This window comes from Sapajus apella, unplaced genomic scaffold (genome assembly GCF_009761245.1).
Source record: "Sapajus apella isolate SASKATOON/1434 unplaced genomic scaffold, GSC_monkey_1.0 scaffold14, whole genome shotgun sequence".
In the NCBI taxonomy this organism is placed as follows: domain Eukaryota; kingdom Metazoa; phylum Chordata; class Mammalia; order Primates; family Cebidae; genus Sapajus; species Sapajus apella.
This window is the reverse complement of record NW_022436954.1, coordinates 4,203,403-4,228,804: the sequence shown is the minus strand read 5'-3', so window position 1 is coordinate 4,228,804 and position 25,402 is coordinate 4,203,403. Positions and strand designations below refer to the sequence as shown.

Genomic DNA, 25,402 nt, shown 5'->3' with positions numbered 1-25,402 from the left:
CCACCACAGAGAGGAAGAAATACCTGCTGGGTGGGTGGAGATGACCTTTCCTGCTCTAAGAAGGGTGGGACAGAAGAGGCAGGGCTGGGAGTGAGGCAAGCTCAGAGACAGAGGAGCTGGACCAAGAACCTGGGCAGTATCACAAGCCGGGGAGAGAACCGCCTGGGAGAAGTGGGTCAGGCCCGCATCATCAGGCCCACTGGAGTTGCGGGTCTGGCCGAGGAGGAAGAGCCAAAAGGAACCCAGAAGGCCACCTGGAGGAGGGAGGGAAGCATGGGGCACTGGGCAGAAGCGAGCAGCTCTCAGGAGGATGGGGTGCAGGCTGGGCAAAGCGTGACTCCCAGAGGTAGGGTAAGATGGGGGCTGGGAAGCGGCCACTGCGGTCACCAGGAGGTAGCCTGGTCATACCCAGCTACGGTGAACATGGGTAGAGTAATCTTGCTGGGCTCTGGGCTCCTCCTCTTTCTAAAATATACCTTGTTCTTATTATTCACACAGTGGAGAGACCTGGCGGACACCACGGTGATCGAGAGATGAAGGTTAACATCGCTAGCACCAAAGAGACACCACACACCTCCTCATGGGGTTCCCGCCGCTGGGCACGGCCTGAACTTAATCAGGAGAAAGCAAGCTCAAATTCAGGGAAATTCCACAGAATAACTGGCTTGGACTCCTCAAACATGTCAAAGGTCATGAGAGACAAAGACACAGGAACAGTTTCAGATGAAAGGCGACCAAAGCAACGGCGGCGGGATCCGCACGTGACCCTGGATTGGACCCTGGGTTTCTGCTGCTAAAAGGACGTTGGGGGACAATGGACACAATTTGAATAAGTTCTGTGGGTAAAAGAGGATGGGGTTGATGTCAATTTCCTGATCTTCATCACTGGACTGTGGTTATGTTGGAGAATGTCCTCATTCTTAGGGAAAAACACAGAAGAACTCGGGTTCAGGAGCACTACGTCTGCAATTTACACGCACTCACATGGCTCAGGGAAAAAATGGAACAATGAAGTAAACGCTAGTATTGGGGGAACTGGGGTCAGGGGTGACAACTCTTTGTCCTACTCTTTTTTTTTTTTTTTTGAGGTGGAGTCTTGCTTTGTCGCCCAGGTTGGAGTGCAGTGGTGCGATCTCAGCTCACTGCAACCTCCGCTTCCAGGGTTCAAGCAATTCTGCTGCCTCAGCTTCCCTAGTAGCTGCGATTACAGAAGACGTGTACCACCACACCCACCAAAAATTAGCCCAGCTAATTTTTGTATTTTTAGTAGCGATGGGGTTTCACCATGTTGGCCAGGCTGATCTTGAACTCCTGATCTCATGATCCACTGGTCTCAGTTTCCCAAAGTGCTGGGATTCTAGGTGTGAACCACTGGGCCCGGCCTGTCCTACTCTTGCAACTTTATGAAAAGTCTGAAATCACTTCAAAATGCCAAGTGGAAAAAGCCATACCCACCGCTAATACCGCTGGAGGAGATAACCTCAGAGAGCACACGGCCCGAGTCGGCTGCACAAGAGGTGCCAGAAGCACCAGCGCAGAGCTCAGGTGTGGACACACACCATACTCAGAGCGGAATGAATGCCAGACGTCATCACCCCGCTATCTCCCACACGCTGATCTACAATCCTCTAAGCCCTGCTCCAGGCGGGTTATCGGATGCTGCCCACAAGGAGGGCAGGTCTTTCCCAGCTGGGAGCAGGCGGCATTGGCATCAGAGAGCAGGTGTGGCGTGTAAATCTCACCCTCCTCCTGGGCACCAAATGTCTGCTCTGCTCAGGGCTGGGAAAGGCCGTGTCAGAAGAGCTCAAGCTACCACAGAGAGGCAAAAGGAGCCTTTGGGACAGGCACAGCAACAAAACAGCAAGTACAAGTGGCCCTGAACCCACGAGAAAGCAAGAGATTCAGAACACAACGATGAGGTGCCACTCCTGCCTAGGAGCTTTGTAAACGCGGTACTGAGCGCTGGGAGGGCCTTCAGGATGCAGCCCATAGGCACTGTCTGGGCATAAGAGCAGCTTCTCTGGGAAGCTGTTTGCAAAATCTATTAAGAGCCTTTAAGATATTTATGCCCGGCCAGGCGCAGTGGCTCACGCCTGTAATCCCTGCACTTTGGGAGGCCGAGACAGGCAGATCATTTGAGGTCAGGACTTCGAAACCACCCTGGCCAACGTGGTGAAACCCCATCTCTACTAAAAGTACAACATTTAGCCAGGCGTGGTAGTGGGGGCCTGTAATCCTAGCTACTTGGGAGGCTAAGGCAGGAGAATTGCTTGAGCCTGGGAGGCGGAGGTTGCAGTGAGCAAGATCGGGCCATTGCACTCCAGCCTGGATGACAGAGCGAGACTCCATCTCAAAATCAAACAAACAAACAAAAAAGATATTCATGCTCCTGGGGCCAGTCATTACTATTCCAGAAATCCAATAGAAAATATTCCAAAATGGGAGCCAAGATGGATGCAGAAAGATGTTCGAAACAGCAGTATTTACAACAGCAAATCATGAGAAGCAATTCAAAGATCCTATACCCTGGCTCCTATCCAGACATTACATAAGCGTTAAAAATAACATGTTTGCACAGGTTTTGATGACATGGGAAATGCTTGTGATGTAATGTGCAGCCAAGAAAGTTTGGTGGTAAACAACATGATCTCATGAAGTTTTTTTAAAGCAATGGCAACAACTGTAGGACTGCGTCGCACGCCACCCTGCTCACTCCCACGCGTTACAGAAGTGGTGTAGAGTTGTGTTTTCCTCCTTCTTTATGCTTTTCTATATTTCCATATGGAAAATTTCCATATTTTCTCCATTGGGGATGCATTATTTATAATTAGAAAAGAAAGAAGAAATACACAGAAGGGACAGGAAGAGCTGCGCAGGAAAAGGCGAAGGGAGCTCCTGCTCTGCGGACTCCTTGGGTGGGAGGACTAGGCTGATGCGCCTCCCAGAGCCTCGCAGCCTCCCCGCTCACCTGATGAGCAGCCGCACAGCTGGAGGCAGCTCCCTGGCACCAAGATTCTCAAACCTCCAGGAAGTTTCAGGCTCTTTCTGGGGAGCCACAGTCGTTTTCTCCCACCTGGGTGGGTTTACTCTGCGACCACAGGGGCACTCACCTGCGGTTTGTGGGTAAACAGGGCATTTTTGTTGGTCTCCTCCCCTCTCCCCACCATACTTACTCCCCACTACCTTTTCCAGGCAAAGAAAGAGATTTCCTCGGGAGATATGCCAAAGGCTGGTCGCCTGCGGAGCCTCTGGGAGGCTGCACCCTGCCCCACAGCACGGCCACCAGGTGTCTCCTTAGCTCAGGCAAGAAAATGATAGAGAGCTGACACGTCCCTGCCTGCCTGGGCAGCCCCTCTCACACACATTCTTGCATTGGATCCTCATTTTTTCCTGGTGGGCAAAGCAGTCCCACTTCACTAAGAGCTGGAGGCTGTGGGCGGTGGCAGGCACAGGAATGCCTCTGTGAGCCCTTGTGTCCCTCAAGGGAAGCAAAAGCAGGCCTAGCCTTGAGACCAAGAGGACTGTCCCCAGGGTATGGGAGCTCTTTGGGTGGCAGAGTGCCAGGCAGATGTTTGTGGAAGGGAAAAGGTCAGGGCTCTTCGGCTGAAATCAAAGCAGGGAAAAGTGAAGCGGAGAGCAGCCTCCTCTGCAGCACAGCCCAGTGCAGGCCCACAGTCCGTGGTTTGGACACCTCTGAGGCCCCGGCTTTTACATCTGTAAAACAGGGTTCCCCCACCCCACCCTAAGCAGGTCATTTGGGTGTCAACTGAGACAGTGCACCTGAAGCGCTGTGCCTGGGTGACAAACATCAGCGCTGTCACCATCTTCCCAACTCCCTCCCCTCTCTGATGAACTGAGTGAGGGTGGAGGAGGAAGTCCCGGCCCTGCACAGCTGGAAGGCCAACACAGTTGGTGGAAGGCCCACATGCCTGCGCCCTCCTGCTCGCACCAGGACGCAGCTTCACCACAATGAAGCTCCACGCTGACCTCCCCACAGGCACCTGCATCAGGCCTTCCTGGTCTGCAGACAGCACAGGGAGTCCACCCGCCAAGGCAGGCTGACCACGCACCCTGTGCTTAGCAGAGTTTGCTGAAGGGGGAGCCAGCGGGTGCAATGGCCACACACGCTCGGAGCAAACACACAGGCCTGAGCACACCATGTGCTTTCACCAACGCAGAAACCTGTCCCCAGAGCACAGGGAGACCCACCTGGACAAAAGCAGTTGGGAGTGTCAGGTGTTGCGGGGGTGGGGCACCTGTCCCTGCACTCACCCTGCACTGGCCTTCAGTGAACAGAGGAGGGTGCCTGAGGAGCCACGGCCAGCTGCTCTTCGGCCTGCGGTCACTGGCCCAGGATACAGAGTTCCCCGGCACCAGTGAGCAGCATGCAGCCTCCTGAAGCCTATAGGCTGGCATAGACCACCAGCTGCAGGGAGGCGGGAGGTTGGGTCACACAGACAGTGGCTGATCCACAGCCCACAGCCTGCTCCCTCGGCCCCCAGGGACCCAGCGAGGTGATGAGGGAGGCGGGAGGTCAGGTCACGCAGAGAGTGGCTGATCCACAGCCCACAGCCTGCTCCCTTAGCCCCCAGGGACCCAGCAAGATGATGAGGGAGGTGGTCTGAGACAGGGCGCACCGGAGAGGGGAGGGCAGTTTCTGCGATGGATTTGTGAGGCGTGGACCAGCAGGCAGTGTGGGACTGGAGAAGGCTGTCAGGAGCTACCTATGAATGACGGAGGGTGAGGGCTGCGCTGCTCCTCAGAACCTAGGCATGGCCCTGCAGCTCAGCTCACCACTGTGGTCACACGAGACACCTGCCACCAACCTGTCTCTCCCTGACACTCACACAATGCCAGGCACAGATGGGGCCCAACAGACACAAAGAATTAAATACCGAGGGCCTGTGAGTGGCTCCCGGGCGCTAAGCGTTTCACAGACTAGAACCGCTACCTTGCGGCCGCAGAGTAATTCACCAAAATGACGAACGCAGAGGGAAAGAGGAGAGGCACTCGATACATGTTCTCTAGGCCTTTCAGAAAACATGGAGTTGTTCCTTTGGCCACGTATATGCGAAACTATAAGAAAGGTGATATTGTAGACATCAAGGGAATGGGTACTGTTCAAAAAGGAATGCCCCACAAATGTTATCATGGCAAAACTGGAAGTCTACAATGTTACCCAGCATGCTGTTGGCATTGTTGTAAACAAACAAGTTAAGGGCAAGATTCTTGCCAAGAGAATTAATGTGCGTATTGAGCACATCAAGCACTCTAAGAGCCGAGATAGCTTCCTAAAACGTGTGAAGGAAAATGATCAGAAAAAGAAAGAAGCCAAAGAGAAAGGCACCGGGGTCTAACTGCAGCGCCAGCCTGCTCCACCCAGAGAAGCGCACTTTGTGAGAACCAGTGGGAAGGAGCCTGAGCTGCTGGAACCTATTCCCTATGAATTCATGGCATAATAGATGTTAAAAAAAATAAAAGACCTCTGGAGTGTAAAAAAAAAAAAAAAAAAAAAAAAAATTAAATACCACCATATCCCAGGACTCTGTGCTTTTCCTAGAACTTGGCTAACCCAGTTTCCTTTACTGAAGGGCACTGCCCTCCCAGATGTGAAACCCAGGCCTTTCCAGAAGCATCGTCAGCTGGGGGAAACTGCACTGTAAGATGGGTGTGGCCACCTCACACAGCCCTCTCTCCAGGAAGTGGGGTCTGTCCTCAGACAGTTGTGGTAGAATAAGCTCACTCTGGGTTTGCTGAGCTTGAGGGGTCTGGGATAGTTCAAAGGAAGGAGCCGGGTGGGCAGACTCCCCCTGCTCCCCAGTATCAGGCCTTTCCCCAAAGCTGAAGGGACCAGAGGCCTCTGCACAGCACTTGGGGTGTAAAGGAAGGAGCCCCTACAGTTAAAGGCACCTGTGGAGACCCAAGGAAGTGGCAGCAGAGGGTGGGAGGTGACCTTCCCAAAACCCCCAGAAGCCTTGCCTCTGGCATTAAACGACACTCATGGACCTCAGGCTGCAGGAAACTCCAGCCCAGATGCTCGAGTATGCCAGCCTCTCACCTCACAATGGCACATTCCCAGAAAGTGCCACCAGCCTGCAGCTCTTCTGGCTGGCACCATTCCAGGCACTTCCTGCCATCTTCACAGCAGGGCACAGAACAGGCGATGGCCAGACGCAGGGCACAATGTGGGGCCGAGGCCAGGCTCCCTCTGTAGTCCCATGGGGTGCCCTGCTTTTGGGTATTTGTTGGTGGACGGCAATCAAGAAGTCCTCAAGGTTGCCGACAGTTTGGCTGAGAAGCTTCCCTGGAAATGCAGAGGCTTCACTAACAGAACCCACAGAAGCATTTTCTGCTCCCCGAGCTGAGCTGCAACCCTTCAAGGGAGGCTGCTAGACCTCCCCAGGTGGGAGGGGTGCTCTGGGATGCTGCCAGGGCCAGCCACCAGCTCAGGTTACAGCTGCACGCCTCGGGGGATGCCACTGTCTTGCTTGCTGTGGTGATACACACAAGCAAAACTCTCCTTTTCTGACCTCAGAGATGGGGAAACGGTGAGTGTGAGAAAAGCAACCACCATCACCCAAAGATCCTGCACCCTGTTTTCCTCTCCAGAGAGCTCACAGCCCAGAGAGACCCATTTGCTATTTTCTGCAAATGCCAGCTGACAGATCCCTTTTCTTGGCCTTGGGTTATGCATAAGAGACCAGGAAATAAGACAGCTTTGACTGTCACTTGGGACGTGTAAATAACTCCTTGCGAGCAAGAATGAGCCACAGTGAAGCCAGTAGTGTGTGGAGCACCTGCTTCCTCCCCTGCTGTCTCTCGGGATGACTCCACAGCTTCCACTTCCCTTTGGCTTCAGCTTCAGACCAATAACTCAGCATTCCCCTTCCAGAAGGGAGCCAAGAAGAGACCTATGACAACCTGCAGGCTGTGGCAGGGCAAGGGCCTTGCCAGCACCTGCCCAGCTCCTGACAGAGCTGCTGCTTCAACAGCACACGACACATACTCACTGAGCTCCACCTGCATGCCCGGCCAGTGCCAATGGAGGGGGCACAGCTGTGGGCAGTGACCCCGGCAGAGCCTTGCTCCTTGCCAGGCATGGGCCACTGTGGGCTCCTCATGCAGACTCACTCAGTAACCCTCACAGCCCCTCATCCCCTCCCTGTACAGATAAGGAACCAGGCGCAGTGGGATTGAGTGACATACCCAGGCCGCCAGCAGAGCCGGCCTGGAGCCTGCTTTGTCTCTGCTCCAGAGCAGGAGCTTGGACCTATCAGGGTTGGTTTATGGACTCTTCACCCAGCTAAAAGAGTAAGTCATGGCTTTCATCAGGAGCACAGAGCGACAGGGACTTGGAAACCAAAATACCAAAACCAAAAACCCCACTTCTGATAAAAGCCGTGCGTCACTGGCCTGGCCTCCAGCAGGGCCACCAGTGGTACTCAGAGCTTTCCAGCGAGAGCCGATGAACAGTGCCGGCAGTCACATGTCCCAGATAAGCCACGGCAGTTTCAGTTTGTCTAATAAATCATCAAACTGTCCCTGAAATCCCACTACTTCAGACCTAAACTACATCTCCCAGGATGCCTCTTGTAACCAGAAGGAGAACAGAATCCTGCTGTCAGGCTGTCCTCGCCCAAGTTTTGCTCCAGACAATGTGGCCCCAGGGCTGGGCAGCCTTGCTGGGGACCACGGCAGGGTGCCACCTAACTGCTACTGCAGCTGAGGCCCCACATTGCTTCGTCCTAAATATTCCCGTCCTCACAAAGCGTCTCCTGCAGCCTCAGAGGGCAGCAGTGAGCAAGAGGCCACCAAGGAAGGGAAAGGCCAGGCCCTGCTTCGGGGGCGGCCTGCCAGCAAGTTGGATCTGAAAGCCCAGCAGAGCACCTGTGTCCCTCAGCAAATCCTCCGAGGTGCACTGGAGAGCAGAGGAGGGGAGAGAAGAAAGAATGCGATGCAGAGACAGGCCCCAGGAACCTCCGAACCAACAAAGCTCCACACGTCTACTTCCTACAGGCCAGCTGCCGCCGGTACAAGCACCCACACCAGGCTGTGCCCCCACCCCCAGCCAGGCTCTGCAGCTGCCAGCGAAAGCAGGTCAGAACCAGAAAGAAGAGTTCTTGGCAGAGCACCCGGGGCCGTGGCGGTGGCAGCTCTGACGGATGGGGCCACTCTCCCCAGGCGGCTCTGCTCTAAACGTGTCCGATGGGGCCCAGGGCTGGCAACCAAAAGGGACAGATGAAAGGAGGACTCCACCTGGCTCTCAGGGCTGCCACAGCCAATATCAAAGCACCCAGGAGAGGAGAGACAAAGGCTGAGATTTCTGGGCAGGGGGGCGGAAGGGAGGACACTGGAAACAATGCAGGTGACGGACACAGAAGACAGGAGAGACAGTACCGAAGATGGAAACAGACACTCGCCGAGGCGCAGCTGGCCGGGCTCTGGATCGCCAGGAGCACTGGTGCTGTCGCAACAAATAGCTGTGAACAGCGCCAGCAGGGCTCCATCGCCCTGGCAACCCTCTATTCAGAGGCGCAGCCGAGTGGGAGAGGGTGGCACCGAGGCGACTGGCGCCATGGTCTTGGGACTTGTGAACTGGGGGACAAAGGGGGCCTCAGAGAAAGCAGAGTGAGGGGTCCTGCGGACCTGGAGTGAGGTGGCTGCTCCATCCCAGCCTCACTGGAAAGCAGTGAGAATTTCAGGGCCAACACTGCCCCCTGGCGCACAAAGAGCCAGCTTCCTGCTGACCCACAGCATGGAGCGTGGACAGAGCTCGTGTGGGGTCACTCATCCCCATTCCCTCACATCCTACAGGAGCTGGCTCAGGAATGCCTTCCCCATACTCCCCAGCAGCCACCTCCTTCAGCTCTGTCCTTGTCCTTGACCCACTGTCCTGCTCAGGGGGCTCTCCATGAGGTCTCTGTGGCATCTGTGTCCCCAGCAAACAGAATTTAATGTTACAAAGATTTGTTGACCCACTTGTCTCCCTCAGTAGACACTGTGAGGGCCCTGGGCACAGGAGCCCTGGTCCCCATACCTCCCTAGCACAGTGCCAAAGACCAGAATTCAATAAATTCTGGGGGAATGAACCAGTGAATAAATACTCTAGGTCACAATGAGGCTGCAGAGTGGCGTGAGGCTAAGATTCACCGTGAGATGTGGTGGCTCACACCTGTAATCCCAGCACTTTGGGAGGCTGAGGCGGGTGGATCATGAGGTCAGGAGTTCAAGACAAGCTTGGCTAATATGGTGAAACCCCGTCTCTACCAATAATACAAAAATTAGCTGGGTGTGGTGGCACATGCCTGTAGTCCCAGCTACTTAGGAGGCTGAGGCAGGAGAATAGTTTGAACCTGGGAGGCAGAGGTTGCAGAGAGCTGAGATTACGCCACTGCACTCCAGCCTGGGTGACAGAGTGAGACTCTGTCTCAAAAAAATAATAATAATCCCTTTCTCTCATCTGCTTATCCTGATGCAGGTCACAGCGATGGCTTTCAGAGCATGTCGCTATTTGGAACTGTGATCAGCTGGCTGGGACAGGCTGAGTGAGAGGCAGCAGAGATGAGAAGTGAATGGTGAGGCGTGAGACCTGGGCAGAGTTAGTAGGATGGCCTGAAGGAAAGACTCCAGGCTGGGAGGAGGAAGGGACAACCAGAGAAAGAAGAGGGGAGGGAGGGAGGCGGGCGGAGGAGGGAAGGAGGGCCAGGGGTGGGGGCGGCTGGAGCAAAGGCAGATGAGGCAGGAGGCAAACTGCCTGAAGTGGCCCGCTTGAGGCAGGGAGTGAGAGCAGGGAGAGGAGCCCAAGGGCTGACCCAAGACTCATTCCAGAGCTCACGAACCCCACCAGGAGCCTGGGCAGTGTCCTCAATGTTAGGATGCTATGGAAACATCAGGGAGACAGATTTGCAACTGACAGGGACCACTCTGGCAGCTCTGAGGAAGCTGGATTTGAGAAAGAAAGATGAGAAGTGGAAGGTCAGCTGGGAAGACGTTCTCATGTGGGTGCCAAGAAATCTAAGGAAGTGGAATCAACAGCACCCATTAGACAGGAAGCAGAGAAGCAGCAGGGAAGGGTGACCCTGGGTTTTAAAGGTGAACAATGGCAACACCAAATTAAAGAACGTGAAGCCAATGTAGGTAGAAACAGTGACTCCGCTGTGAACCTGAAGAGCATCTATCTGGCTAGAAAGGACAGGCAGCTGGACGGTGAGTCTCCTGTGTAAAGAGCTCTAAGCTACAGAGACCTAGGAGTCACCCCAGCCCGCTCCAGAGACAAAGGCAGGAAGGCACGCTGCTGGGATGTGTTGGCGCCACGGTACCCATCCCCGGCTTCAGAACCTCGAGTCCTGCCTTTGACCACTATGCCACAGGGCCTTTCCCAAGATGCAAAGCTCCAGCCCCGGTCATCAGGGCTGGCCCAGGAGGTGAGGCGTCACAAGACGCTCGAGGAATGAGTGGCAGGTGCTTACCAGGCTCTTCTCCAGGCAGCAAACTGCAAGGTTCCTTTCCAGGGAACCAGAAGTCCTGGAGCTGCTGACATGCAGGGTGTTCTCCAGGGAGCCCAGTCTCATCTCTCAGCGAGAGAAGTGTGGCCACCAAGTTCCAGCCCAGCTTTCCAATGGCTGCTGGTGTCTCATTTTTCATTGTGAATGGTCAGCCAACCACCACCAGATATTTGAGGAAATTACCCAAAAAATTCACCAAAACAAATTGGGATTTTTTAAAAAAGGGAACTCTAAGGAGAAAGTAACAGAGAGAGCAGATATTCAGAAAAACTATAATTAATCTCCTCAGAAAAACAAGAAAAGCTATTGCAATCCATTAAGTAAGAGGCGGCAGCTATTTTAAAAAGGCAACAAGAAAGAGCTCTAGGAAATTAAAAATAGAGTTGCAAAATTTTTAAACATAATAAATAGAAAAATTAGAAGACAGTTTGGGACATTACCCAGAAAGACTAACATATGGAAAATAGGAGAAAAGATAAGAAAACAAGCGACTCAGTCGGCAGTCCAATACCCAGCTCCCTGGGACTCCGGAAGAGAGGCGGGGGAGGGGAATCCTGCTGGAAAGTCTCCTGGGACTAAAGGACCTGCATCCATGCAGAGAGGTCTCACAGCACCTGGTGTGATGCCAAAAGTCCCACCTGGAGAAAAGATCAGATGGGGTTTCATATCCTTCTTGTATTATTTCCTGTATTTCTTGTATTATTACGGTAACAAATTACCACAAAACTGGTGGCTTCAAACAACAGACATATATTCTGTTTTGGTTTGGAAGGCCAGAAATCCAACATCAGTTTCACCGGCCAAAACCAAGTGTGAGCGGGGCTGCACCCCTTGGAGGGCCTGCGGGGCCTTCTTTGCTTGGGGCCACATTACTCCCATCTCTGGCTCCATCTCCGTGTCGCCTTCTCCTCCACATAGGTCTGTCTTCTAAGGACACTTGTGATGGCATTCGGGGCCCACTTGGGTGATCCAGGATCACCTCCCCAGGTCAGAATCCTTCATCACATCTGCAAAGGCTTTCTTCCTTCTAAGGCAGCAACTAGGCTTAGGATCTATAGATCTTTGGGGGCCATCTCCAGCCTACCACACTTCTGAAGACCAAAGGTCACACGCAACAGTCTTCAGCAGTGACATGGAGTCAAAACCTTCTGGAGTAATGTCCTCCAATTTTGGAGGGAAAATATTTCTGAACCTGGAGTCCTCTATCCAGTTAGACTATCAATCCAGTGTGGGTGGAATAACAATCTTTTGAGACACGCCAAGCCTTGGGAGGTTTGCCCCTATGTGTCTGTTTGCCTAAGAAGCTCAGGGATGGGCACTAACAAAGCAAAGGAGTAAATAAACCAAGAACGAGGAAGACAAGGGATCCAGGCACCTGGGCAGCCAGCACATGGGAGGCAAGGGAACTCCCAGGGTGATGTGGAGGGAGGCCCAGGCCACTTTCTGTGCACAGGCAGCTCCTGGGGTAGTGGCCTTAAACAAACAAACAAAAAGGCAGACTACCTGGTGTCTCTGAAAGAATGAAGAGGGGATGGCAACGTACAACTTGTCTGGGGATGAACATCAACTCCAGGAAAATGAGAAGTTAACGCTACCGTTGTAGACACTCTGTATTTTCAGATGTGAATATTAATAAAGTAAAATCTGAAAATGTACTTAAAAGTGGTTCTAGGGCTGGGCGAGGTGGCTCACACCTGTAATCCCAGGACTTTGGGAGGCCAAGGCAGGCGATCATGAGGTCAGGAATTCAAGACCAGCCCGACCAACATGATGAAACCTCATCTCTACTAAAAATACAAAAATTAGCCAGGCATGGTGGCGCACAACTGTAATCCCAGCTACCCAGGAGGCTGAGGCAGGAGAATCGCTTGAACCTGGGAGGCGGAGGTTGCAGTGAGCTGAGATTGCGCCACTGCACTCCAGCCTGGGTGACAGAGTAAGACTCCATCTCAAAACAACACCAACAAAAAAAAGGTTCAATATAACCATGCAGGGTGAAGGGAGGGAAAGTGGGTTCATGTATGGGGTGGGGTTTGAGGTGGAGAGGGCAGTACAAGTGAGCTCAATCTTCCATCAAAGGAGACCACTAAACAGAGCAATGCCATTGGGAGCAGGAGTCACAGGGCAGCCTCTGGGAGGCACTCATGGGGAGGGCAGTGGGACAGGGGCGGCCAGTGGGACAGGGGTGGTAGGAGGAAATGAGCCTCAGGGCATAATCTGACTTTCAGAAGTGTCCACATGTATTATTATCATTATTATTATTGAGACAGAGCCTCACCCTGTCACCCAGGTTGGAGTGCAGTGGCGCGATCTCAGTTCCCTACAATGTCCACCTCCCAGGTTCAAGTGATTCTCCTGCCTCGGCCTCCCGAGTAGCTGGGATTACAGATGCCCACCACCACGTCCAGCTACTTTTTTTGTATTTTTAATAGAGATGGGGGTTTCACCATGTTGGCCAACTCCTAACCTCAAGTGATCTTCCCGCCTCAGCCTCCCAAAGTGCTAGGATCAGAGGCATGAGCTACCACGCCCAGCCTCACATTTATTATTTTGATAAAAGTTAAACTTAACAAAGAGAAAAATGAACTCTGCAAACAGATACAGTTCCTTTGTGTTTCTTCCTGATCCTGTTCGTGGTCCTTTACTCTCAGGGGGCCCACAATGCAGAGTTACTGCTTCACCTTTGTTGATTTCACCTGGAGGAGATATTTGTGTGCCCATAACCATATGTTTTATTTTTTTACATAAATGATATAATCATTTTAACTTGCTTTATTTTTACCAAACATTATTTTGAAATCTATCCACATTGATACAAGGAGACCTACTTCACTAATGACCGTATGACGCTGTATCAGGCATACCACAATTTGTCCATGCCACACGAGGGACTGCTACTGACTGAATGTTTGTGTCACCATCAAATTCCTATGTTGAAACCCTAACCAATGTGACGGTGTCAGAAGGTGGGGCCTCGGGGAGAGCATTAGGGGCTGGGTGGCAGAGCCTTCCTGAATGGGATGAGAACCCTCACAGAAGAGATCAGACAACTCTGTTTCCCCTTCGACCTGTGAGAACAGTGATCTATGAACCAGGCAGTGGGCCCTCACCAGATGCTGGATCTGCTGACACTTCATCTTGGACTTCAGTCCTTAGAACTGTGAGAAATGCATTTCTGCTGTTTCACAGACCTATGGTATGGTGTTATAGCAGCCCAGCCTAGGCAGTGACAAATAGGTGTTTCCAATTTTTAGCAATTAACAACTGTGCTGTTCATGGAGAAACCCCGTCTCTACTAAAAATACAAAACTAGCCGGGGCGGGCAGAAGAGGGGTGACGCATGCCTGTAATCCCAGCTACCCGGGAGGCTGAGGCAGGAGAATCAGTTGAACCCAGGAGGCGGAGGTTGCAGTGAGCCAGGATTGTGCCATTGCACTCTAGCCGGGGCAGCAACAAGAGCAAAACTCCATCTCAAAAAAAAACAAAAAAAAAAAACAAAAAAAACTATGTTGGATAGGTTGGCAAAATGATCACTGTTGAAATGGGGTGACAGGTACATGGAGTTCATTATGCTATTTGCTCTCTTTTTGTGTATGTTTAAAAGTAGTTAATTAAAAGTGTTAAAAATGAATAACCATGACCCCATATATAAAATATGTAAAAATTTCTCTAGGATATATACCTAGAATTGGAATTGCTGCATCAGACAATAGGCACAGTTTTGTGCGTTTTTGTTTTTCCGGAGTCTTGCTCTGTCGCCCAAGCTTGAGTATAATGGCGTGAAATTGGCTCACTGCAACCTCCACCTCCCAGGTTCAAGTGATTCTCCTGCCTCACCCTCCCAAGTAGCTGGGATTACAGGTACACGCCACCATACCTGGCTAATTTTTTTTGTATTTTTAGTAGAGATGGTGTTTCACCATGTTGGCCAGGCTGGTCTTGAACTCCTGACCTCAGAGGTGATCTGCCCACCTTGGCCTCCCAAACTGCTGGGATTACAGGCGTGAGCCACTGCGCCCGGCTAATAAGCATGTTTTTAATACCAATATTGCCAAATAAGTCTCCAAGGTAGTTATCCTAATAATTTACAAAGCCACCAGAAATACAACAGAATATCTATTTCCCCACATCTTTACCAACTCTTACACGGTTAAACTTTGATTTTTGTCAACGTTGTTAGGTATAAAACCATATCGTTTTAATTTTAATTCCCCGATTATCACTGAAGTTGGCTATTTTCTTATGATTGTGGGCATATTTTTAGGTTTTTCCTTTTGTGAACTGCCCGTTCATATCATTTGCCCACTTTTCTGCTAGGCTGGCTGTCTTTTCCTTACTGAGCTGTAATAAATCTTTACGTATTCTAGACATGAATCCATTCTCTATTATACCCGTGGCAGACGCTTGGGAGGATGTTTAGCAAGTTATAGGAAGAGGAAGGGGAAGGAGTTGAGAGGGAATGACAAGTTGAAGAAGGAAATGTGACAATAAAAAAAAGGTGGGTTGAGTCCAGGAGTGAGGCTGTGAGGCTTAGGTAAAAGACTGGCCTTGAACCAGATGAAGAACACCTCTTCCCCTCTGAGACCAGAGGGCCTAGGTGTTCTGGGACAGTCTCAATTATAAAACATCCAGTGTTTGGCCCCAGGTGTCACCTTGCACTGACTCTGCCATGGCCTGGAATGACTAAGAGCTTTTTCACTGTGACTCATCAATGCTGACAAGCACAGACATCACATTCCAGAAGGCACAACCAAAAGAGCAAAGCAACAGTCCAAGAAGAACAGCCTGTAGAGACAAGACTTCCTACTGACATCCAAGCTACTCATTTGCCACAGCTGCTCCAAGAATGGAAATAATGAGTGCAAGCTGAATCAGACATGACAGAGATTGATCTTGAAGAAAAATGTCTGGGCCAGGAACAGTGGCTCACGCCTGTAATCCCAGCACTTTGGGAGGCCGAGGCAGGCAAATCACCTGAGGTCAGGAGTTGGAGACCAGCCTGACCAACATGGCAAAACTCTGTCTCTACTAAAATTACAAAATTAGCCCGGCATGGTGGTGCATGCCTATAATCCCAGCTACTCAGAAGCCTGAGGCAGGAGAATCACTTGAACCCAGGAGGCGGAGGTTGTGAGAGATCATGCCATTGCACTTCAGCCTGGGCAGCAAGAGTGAAACTCCGTTTCAAATCTCAAACAAAAAGAAGAAAAAAAAGAAAAATCTCTGGTCAGCCTGATTAGCAAAAGATAACGGATAAGAAAAAGCAGTGCCATTTCCCTCTGAGGGAGTTTTAAAAGAATTTAGTCTTCTGAATGAGTTGGTTTAGGTCAAGTGATTCTTCTGGAAGAGCAACATTACACTGATTCTGTAAGCGATTTCGTGAATCTCTGCGGTGATTAGCTAACCTTGGAGGAGAGAAGCACAGCAGTTTTCAATCTGTATTTGGCATGTTCCTACATAATGCTCTTCTAACATTCTTTCTTTAGAGGAAAAAAGCAAAAGTTAGACACATTTGGGGTTTAGATATTAATGATGTTTTCATTTAAAATATACCATGAATCAGAGATTTGGGAGCCTGGCCAGCGAAATGAGAGCAGCAAGGCTGCTGCTTCAGCTTCCTCTCATCTCCCTGACTCTTCCCAAGATAAGGCTATTGGGCCAAGTGATGAGAGATTAGCAAATTTATTTTATTTTATTATTTTATTTTTCAGACAGGGTCTTGCTCTGTCGCCCAGACTAGATTGCAGTGGCATGATCAGAGCTCACTGCAGTCTCGACCTCCCAGGCTCAAGTGATCCTCCCACCTCAGCCTCTCTAATAGCTGGAACTATAGCTGTGCACCACCATGCCCAGATAATTTTTTTTTAATAGATGGAGTCTCACTCTGTCGCCCAGGCTGGAGTGCAGTGGCATGATCCTGGCTCACTGCAACCTCTGCCTCCCGGGTTCAAGCGATTCTCCTGCCTCAGCCTCCCGAGTATCTGGGACTATAGGTGTGCGCCATCATGCCCGGCTAATTTTTGTATTTTTTAGTAGAAATGGGGTTTCACCATATTGGACAGGCTTGTCTTTGAACTCCTGACCTCGTGATCTGCCCACTTTGGGCTCCCAAAGTGCTGGGGTTGTGAGCGTGAGACCTCACACTTGCCAGATTTAGCAAATTCACGCAAAGCAGTCAGTTAAAATCTGAATTTCAGATAAACAGCAAAAAAGTTTAAGTATATCCCATACGACATTTGGGGCATACTTCTAGTACAAAATTATTTGTTGCTTATTTGAAATTGGAATTGAACCGGGCATCCTGTATTTCATCCGGTGACCCTGAGAAGCCAGCAGCATTGAGGCCATAACTGGGCCTTAGGAGAAAAGAAACAAAGACAATCCCAGACATTGCTGTTACAGGGCAGGAAAGATGGTGGTTAGGCCCCAGGGGCCAGACTTCCTGGGTTCAAATCAGGGTTCCACTGACTCTGGTAAGTTGCTTAAGCTTTGGCTTCAATTTCCTCATGTGTAAAATCAGAGATAACCAGCCAGGCATGGTGGCTCATGCCTGTGATCCCAGCACTTTGGGAAGTCAAGGCAGGAGGACTGCCTAATGCGAGGAGTTCAAAAACAGCCTGGATGACATAGTGAGACCCTGTCTCTACAAAAAATTAAAAAATTAGCCAGGCATGGTGGTGTGTGCCTGCAGTCCCAGCTACTCAGTGTTGACGTGGAAGGATCGCTTGAACCCAGGAGGTTGAGGCTACAGTGAAGTATGATCACGCCACTGTACTCCATCCTGGGCAACAGAGCGAGACCTTGTCTCAAAAATAAAATCAGAGATAACAAAAATAATTGCCTCATAGGGTTATTACAAAGATCAAATGAGTTGATGCATGTAAAGTTCTTAGAATAGTGCCTCACATATAAGCAGCCTTTATTATAAATGTTGGCTTTCAGTACTACTGTGAGTATTTAGTACTCATGTTGGATCTGCTGCTGCTGATTGGAGGCAGGGGGGAGAGCAAAGGAGGAAGAATTAGAAGGCCACAGAAGCCCAGGTTGAGGGGCTGGGGCTGCTGCAATGAGATACCCTGTTTGCTAAGATGCTCCTTGGCAGTACCATTCAACCCTCACAGACCCTTAGAACAAGTCAGATGACCTGAAAGATGAGGTCCTGCTGTCCAGCCACACTATGTCAGCAAGGACCACGCTGAGCCATGTGCCCAGGGCACAGCTCACTCCCACGGGCTTGCCCAACTCCAGCTCCGTGCTGTGACATCATGTTGGTAGCCTGACACGGGCCACAATGGGGATGTTTATGCCACAGAAATTGGCAAACACTATAGTCAGGGCCCTTTCCTCACTTCCCTAAGGGCCATTCCTGACAGTACAGTGGGTGGCACACACATCGCAGAAGGGATGGAGACGGGGTGAGGGGGCAGAGTAGACAGAGTCCCTTCTCCACTCTCCCTTTTGCCAGCAGCAACCAAATAAAGAAGCATCTTTTCTTTTTTACAGGCCTGGTGTACAAGTGCTTAATGGGCCTGGTGTACAAGTGCTTAATCTGATCCAAACGTGAGAATGAGCTAAGGAAGAAAGAAAACAGGCACTCTATCAGTGTCTTAAGGGAGTTCCAATGGCATTTTGCAACATGAATTAATCTGTGAGGATATCAATGTAAGCATTCTTTGATAGTCTCATTTAACAACTGGAAAATTATTCTTTTGTCTTCTAAGGGGCTGATTTCCTTGCCCCGACTCTCATACCTTCCTTCTCTCTCTCCACCAGCACAGGCACTTGCAGGCTGAAGTGTGTGGGTAGAAAATCACGCTTTTTGGTGGACATGGCAAATGCCTATTCTACGGCAGAACTTAGCCCCCGCCCCTCACCCTCTCACTCCCCCTCCCAAACAGCACACATACCCCAAAACCCAACCAGACACCTCCTCCTTTTTCCTCACCACCCTCTCCCCAGGCACCAGTTAAGTTTAGGGTCATCTTTAGCTCTTCCCCTCCCTCACCTACCATCTGGTCAAGAAGTCTGGCCAGTTTTACCTCTTTAATCCCTCACATACTTCCCTCTTTTCATTTCTAAGAAGAGGACCCTGAAATGTCCTAGGGACAGCTAGCATCCCCCAAATACAGGCATGACTGCACTCTTCCTAAAAACTGGGGCAATTATCTGACTCCTCACTGTCCGCAGGTGGGAATTTCAAGTCTCCTTGCAGACGTCCCGCATAATAAGTGCACCCTGCCTGTCCAGCCTTATCCCCCCATGCCTCAGCCTCCTGGATCCTCCTGCCTCCTCTGTTCTCAGAAACCCTAGCCCTGCCCATCTCCCCTACACGCTCGCTCAACCACTAGAACACCCTTCCCCGTCCCAGATTTTGCCCATGCAAATCCTGCTCCTGTCTCAGGTGTGCATCTAATTTTTCTCCCTCCCTTATGAAATCCCACTAAGACTTCAGCAAATAGATTTTTTTTTTTTTTTTTTACTTTAAAGCTAGGAACCCCGAAGGGCAGAACAGGAAAGGATACAACAGCACCATGATTGCACACCCTGGAGCGCAGCTCAGGTCAGCTGACATTACAGCCTGGCTCTGGGGCAAGCTGAAAACCCACCTCTTCCCACCATCTACCAGGAATCCTCCAAAGGCCATGGAACTGCAGCTCCAGGTCCCCCCACAATCCCCGCCATGGGCTGAATGGGCTGATGTGTAGGGTGGGGTGAAAGCTTTCAAAAGGCAGTCAGGGCTGGGCGCAGTGGCTCGTGCCTGTAATCCCAGCACTTTGAGAGGCCGAGGCAGGCAGATCACCTGAGGTCAGGAGTTTGAGACCCTCATGGCAAACATGATGAAACCCCGTCTCTACTAAAAATAAAAAATTAGGCAGGCATGGCAGTGAGAGCCTGTAATCCCAGCTACTCAGGAGGCAGAGGCAGAACTGCTTGAACCCAGGAGGCAGAGGTTGCAGGTTGCAGTGAGCTGAGATCGTGCCATTGCACTCCAGCTTGCCTGGGAGACAAGAGTTAAAACTCTGTCTCAGCCAGGCACGGTAGCTCATGCTTGTAATCCTAGCACTTTGAGAGGCCGAAGCAGGAGGATCACCTGAGGTCAGGAGTTTGGGACCAGCCTGCTCAACATGGTGAAACCCCATCTCTACTAAAAATGCAAAAATTAGCCAGGCGTGGTGGCAGGTGCCTGTAATCCCAGCTACTTAGGAGGTGGAGATTGCAGTAAGCCAAGATCGTGCCACTGCACTCCAGCCTGGGTGACAGGAGCAAAACTCCATCTCAAAAAAAAAAAAAAAAAAAAAAAAAAGAAAAGAAAAAAAAAGCAATCAGACTCCTACCTCCCACATTCTCATGCCAGAGACCTCCCCACTCCAGTCCTGGAAGAACAGAGGTTTATTTTCTGGCAAAGGTAAAGTGTCGGGTCTCTGGACTGGGAAAATCGAGGCACAGTTGATGGCCTGGGGACCTTGCCAAAAATGGGGGTGGCAGGTTAAGTCACTGTATTCATGCTACCCACTTCCCCAGCTGAGCCCCCAGATGTTGATACTGAGTTTTCCTAACAAACAGCCTGCCCAGACCACCTACTGGGAAACTTAGAACTGGACCCTCACCTGCTCTGGCTCCCAGACAGCATTTTAGACCCCTCCTAATAATTATGAGTGGGCAACCAAAGGTCCTCAGGCAGATTCTTTCAAAGAAGATGGAGACAAATGGAAAGAGCAGAAAAAAGCAATCTGGCGGAAACCAACTATGCAGGGAGAAGAAAACTTAAAGAAACAAATATGACATTCACATCCTCCCAGAAATCAGAAAGGCTTACATCAGTGAAAACGCAGGATGCTACATACATTTTTAAAGAATCATTTGGAGAGCAAAAAACTCTTGGAAATTAAAAAATACAATAAGACAAAGCAATAGAAGGGTTGAAAGATAAAAGGTAATCTTCTAGAAACTGAAGAAAAAAGACAAAGAGATAGAAAATAGGCAAGAAAGGAGGAAAAAATTAGAGGGTCAGTCCAAGAGATCCAAAAACTAGATAATAAGAGTTTCAGAAAGACAGAACAGTAAAATACAAAGGGCAAGAAAAGAAATGTTTCAAGAAACTCCCAGGATAGGATATGAGTTTCCACACCAGAGGGACTCATTGAGAGCCTAATGAAACAGACGAACGCACGCCTACACCAGGAACCGGGTCAAATGTCAGATCCTGTAAGCTTTTCCAAAGGTGCGTAAAAAGAAAAAAAAAAAAGAATCAGAAATCAGAAAGGTTTTGGATTTCTCAGCAGTTTGAGAAGCTAGAAAAGTTCAAAGCAATCCTTCAAACTTGTCAAGGAAAAATTATTTCCAACCTGAAATTCTCTTTTTTTTTCCGGATATGGCGTCTGGCTCTGTCACCCAGTCTGGAGCACAGTGGTGCAATCTCAGCTCACTGCAAACTCTACCTCCTGGGTTCAATCAATTCTGCCTCGGCCTCCCGAGTAGCTGGGATTACAGTCACGTGGCACCATGTCTGGCTAATTTTTGTATTTTCAGTAGAGATAGGGTTTCACTATGTTGGCCAAGCTGGTCTCGAAGTCCTGCCCTCAAGTAATCTACCTGCTTCAGCCTCCCAGAAGTGCTGGGATTACAGGCATGAGCCATCGTTCCCTGTCCCAACCTGAAATTCTCTATCCAGCTAAACTATTAATCACGCATGAAAGTAAAATAAAGAGAAAAGGCAAAGCCTTTGTCAGGAAGCTGCTATCAATGTGCTGTACCCAAACAAGGGAGCAAACAAACAAGAAAGAAGAGAGGTGAACAACAGGAGAAAGACAGAAGGAATCCCTGTGAGAGAGCACGCCAAGGCAGCAGAGGGGTGAGGAGAACGGATAGTGCCGCTGGCTCCCTTCGAGAGGAGCTCAAGGAAAATGAAGCCTCACTCTTACTGATGAGTGGCCCTATGGCCAAACCTGACCGAAAGACAGGAAAGCAGCATGAATATAACTCCTGGAGCCTAACCCACACCTTAGCAGGAGGCCCCTGATCCCCACAGACCACATGTAGAGGCTGTGAAAATCTGCCTAGATGAGTGGCATCTGCCTATCCATATGCACATACACTCATAAACATGTGGAGTACTTCTGGAATGACACTTCAGGAGCTGGTAACACTGGCTGCCTCTGGAAAGGTTTCTCTTTCACTGCTGATCCTTTTTTCTTTTTTTGAGATGGAGTCTCGATCTTGTCACCCAGGCTGGAGTGCAGTGGTGTGATCTCAGCTTACTGCAACCTCCGCCCCCTGGATTCAAGCGATTCTCGTGCCTCAGCCTCCAGAGTAGCTGGGATTACAGGCATGTGCCACCATGCCCAGCTAATTTTTTTTTTTTTTTTTGAGACAGAGTCTCGCTCTGTTGCCAGGCTCCAGGCTGGAGTGCAGTGGTGCAGTCTCGACTCACTGCCACCTCCACCTCCTGGGTTCAAGCAATTCTCCTGCCCCAGCATCCCAAGTATCTGGGACTACAGGCGCGCGCCACCATGCGCAGCTAATTTTCTATTGTTTTAGTAGAGACGGGGTTTCACCATGTTGGTCAGGATGGTCTCGATCTCTTCACCTCATGACCCACCCACCTCGGCCTCCCAAAGTGCTGGGATTACAGGCGTGAGCCACCGCTCCCGGCCACTAATTTTTTTGTATTTTTAGTAAAGATGGGGTTTCACCATGTTGGTCAGGTTGGTCTTGAACTCCTGACCTCAGGTGATCTGTTCATCAAGGCATCCCAAAGTGCTAGGATTGCAGGTGTTATTCACCACGCCCAGGCTTGCCCTTTTGAATCTGCACCATGTACTTGATTATCTATTCAAAAAGTGAGTAAGTCCGGTCTTAGTGGTTCACGCTTATCATCCCAGGACTTTGGGAAGCCAAGGCAGGCAGATTACCTGAGGCCAGGAATTCGTCACCAGCCTGGCGAACTCTACTAAAACTACAATAAATTGTCTGGGTGTGGTGGCAGGCACCTGAGTCCAGCTACTCAGGAGGCTGAGGCAGGAGAATCGCTTGAACCCAGGAGGCAGAAGTTGCAGTAAGCGGAGATTATGCTACTGCACTCCAGCCTAGGGAACAGAGAGAGACCCTGTCTCCAAAAAATAAACAAACAAAAAGCGAATAAAATACAACATGCAAAAAGCTATCCTCTTTCTCTTCAAGGCCCCATTTCATTCCCCCGCTCCCTCAGGAAGCCTTCCCCAGTTCCCAACCCAGGACCAGAGTAAGCCAGGTACCCCCTTCCTGGCCTACTCCCCCCCAGGCCCTGGTTAGTGAGCGCACATCATGCATCCAGCCTTGAGCTCTATGGGGCAGACATAACTAATCATCTTTGTTATGTCAACTTGGTAGAGATAACTGGCTCCAGGAGCCCTGGAAAGAAACTTTCGTTTTCTGCCTACCATATTCCAGGCATCTTCCTTATAGCCAACTGAATTGTCACCACAATCCCATGGGGTATTATCAACTCTTACTGTACTGGTAAGAAAACAGGCTGAGAAGGACCCACAGGAAATAGCAAACTTGAGAATAATCAAGGCCGCCCAACTCCAGGGCCCCTGTTTTTTCATGAGAGTAGCTAACCCGGTACCTAGCTCACAGTACAGTTCCAAAAATGTTTAACTCAACCAAATTAAATTAGAATTAAGATTAAACTGGAATTAAGATTTTCTTCTGGAGCTGGGGTCTTCCCGTGTTCTGAGATCCTGAAAAAGTGGCTGAGGGCCCTCGGTGGCAGACAACACCCTCACTCGGCCAAAAGGAGCCAGGCCCAGCGGTCACACCCAATGGGAAAGTTTCTTCATTAAACCACAGTCTTTTAGCCTACTGGGCTGCCCTTCAGGGCCAGGTTTTTGTTTTTAACAGCTTTATCAAGATACAATTCACATACCATATGGATACACATTTAAAGTGCAATTCAAAAGCTGGGCCCAGTGGCTCACGCCTGTAATCCTAGCACTTTGGAAGGCTGAGGTGGGTGGATCACATGAGGTCAGGAGTTCAGGATTACCCTGGCCAACATGGCAAAACCCCGTCTCTACTAAAAATACAAAAAATTAGCCAGGTGTGGTGGCAGGTGCCTGTAATCCCAGCTACTAGGGAGGCTGAGACAGGAGAATCGCTTGAACCCAGGAAGCGGAGGTTGCAGTGAGCCGAGATCTCGCCACTGCCCTGCACTACAGTCTGGACGACAAAGCAAGTCTCTAAATAAATAAATAAATAAATAAATAAATAAATAAATGAATGAAAGAAATGTAGTTCAATGGCTTTTTGAGTATATTCACAGATATGTGCATCTACCACCACAATCCATTTTTAGAACATTCATATCCCTTAGCTGGCACGCCCCAAAACCCTTAGCTCCCTCAGCCCCTGGCAACAACTAATCTACTCTCTGTTTCTATGGATCTGCCTATTCTGGACATTTTTCTTTTTTTTTTTTTTTTTGAGACGGAATTTTGCTCTTCTTGCCCAGGCTGGAGTGTAATGGCGAGATCTTGGCTCACTGCAACCTCCACCATCTGGGTTCAAGTGATTCTCCCGCCTCAGCCTCCCGATAATAGCTAGGATTACAGGCATATACCACCACGCTCAGCTAATTTTGTATTTTTAGTAGAGACGAGGTTTCACCACGTTGGTCAGGCTGGTCTTGAACTCCTCCTGACCTCAGGTAATCTTCCTGCCTCAGCCTCCCAAAGTGGTGGGATTACAGGCATGAGCCACCGCACCTGGCCAATTCTGGATATTTCATATCAACAGAATCATAAATTATGTGGGTTTTGTGTCTAGCTTCTTTCACTTAGTATATTGCGCTCAAGGCTCATCCATGTTGCAGCGTGTGTCAGTATTTCACCTCTTTTTATGGCTAAATAATATCACATCATATGACTACAGTTAATGCCACACAATGATATTGCAGTCAATGGCGAAAGGCACATACAATGGTGGTCCCATAATATTACTGATTTTATAGAAGGTCTCACTCTGTCACCCAGGCTGGAGTACAATGGCATGACCATAGTTCACTGCAGCCTCAAACTCCTGGGCTCCTGAAGTCATCCTCCTGCTTTAGCCTCCCAAGTAGCTGGGCTAATTTTTTCTTTTTTACTTTTTGCAGAGATGGGGTCTTGTTACATTGCCCAGGCTAGTCTTGAACTCCCAGCCTCAAGCTATCCTCCCACTTTGGCCTCCCATGTAAGCCACTGCACCCAGCCAAGAGTTCTTGATATATCTTAGATAAGTTCCTTGTTACATGGATGATTTCCAAAATGTTCTGACACTTGGTGGGTTGTCTTTTCCCTTCCTTGGTAGTGTCCTTTGAGGTACAGAAGTTGCTTCTGATGATGTACCGTTCATTTTCTTTTACTGCTTGTGCCTTGGCATCGTATCTAAAAACCATTGCCTGACCCCAAATCACAAAGAATTACACTTATTTTTCTTCTCATAGCTCTTCTTACATTTAGGTTTTTGGACCATTTTGAATTAATTTTTATATGTGGTGTGAGGTTAGGTCCAATTTATTCGTGTGCATCCGGATATACAACTATTTTAGCACTACTTGTTGAAAAGACTATTCTTTCCCCATTAAATTGTCTTGAAACTCTTATTGAAAATCAATTAACTGTTAATGTGAGGGTTTGCTTCTGGGCTCCCAGTTCTATTCCATTGATTTCTGTGTCTCTCCTTCCATCAGTACCACACTGCAGTTACATTCTGAAACCAGGAAGTACGAATCCTCCATTGTTGTTCTTTTTCAAGATTTTTTTGGCTGCTCTGCTTCCCCTGCATTTCCCTGTGAATTTTAGGATCATCTTGTCAATTTCTGCTAAAGAAGGCACCTTGGATTGTGATAGGGACTGCAGATCACTTCAGGGAGTACT

General features: G+C 49.7%; 1 protein-coding gene and 1 pseudogene across 6 annotated transcripts in view; one reads left to right on the top strand and one right to left on the bottom strand.

Moving 5' to 3' along the window:
• Positions 1–25,402, bottom strand: part of PC (pyruvate carboxylase) — a 115,274-nt gene that overhangs the window by 26,163 nt on the left and 63,709 nt on the right. The window contains exon 1 of one of the 5 annotated variants that reach the window (XM_032282708.1): positions 8,398–8,681. The exons of 2 other annotated variants lie outside the window; for them this stretch is intronic. The gene's annotated coding sequence lies outside the window, so the exon portion shown is untranslated. Of the gene's footprint in view, positions 1–4,209; positions 4,228–4,272; positions 4,291–8,397; positions 8,682–25,402 lie in introns of those variants that run through there. 2 more of the 5 variants (XM_032282705.1, XM_032282704.1) reach the window with 2 other exon arrangements.
• On the top strand, positions 4,964–5,483 carry LOC116554675 (annotated as a pseudogene). Its single transcript, XR_004270269.1, has one exon. The product of XR_004270269.1 is annotated as a 60S ribosomal protein L21 pseudogene (transcript).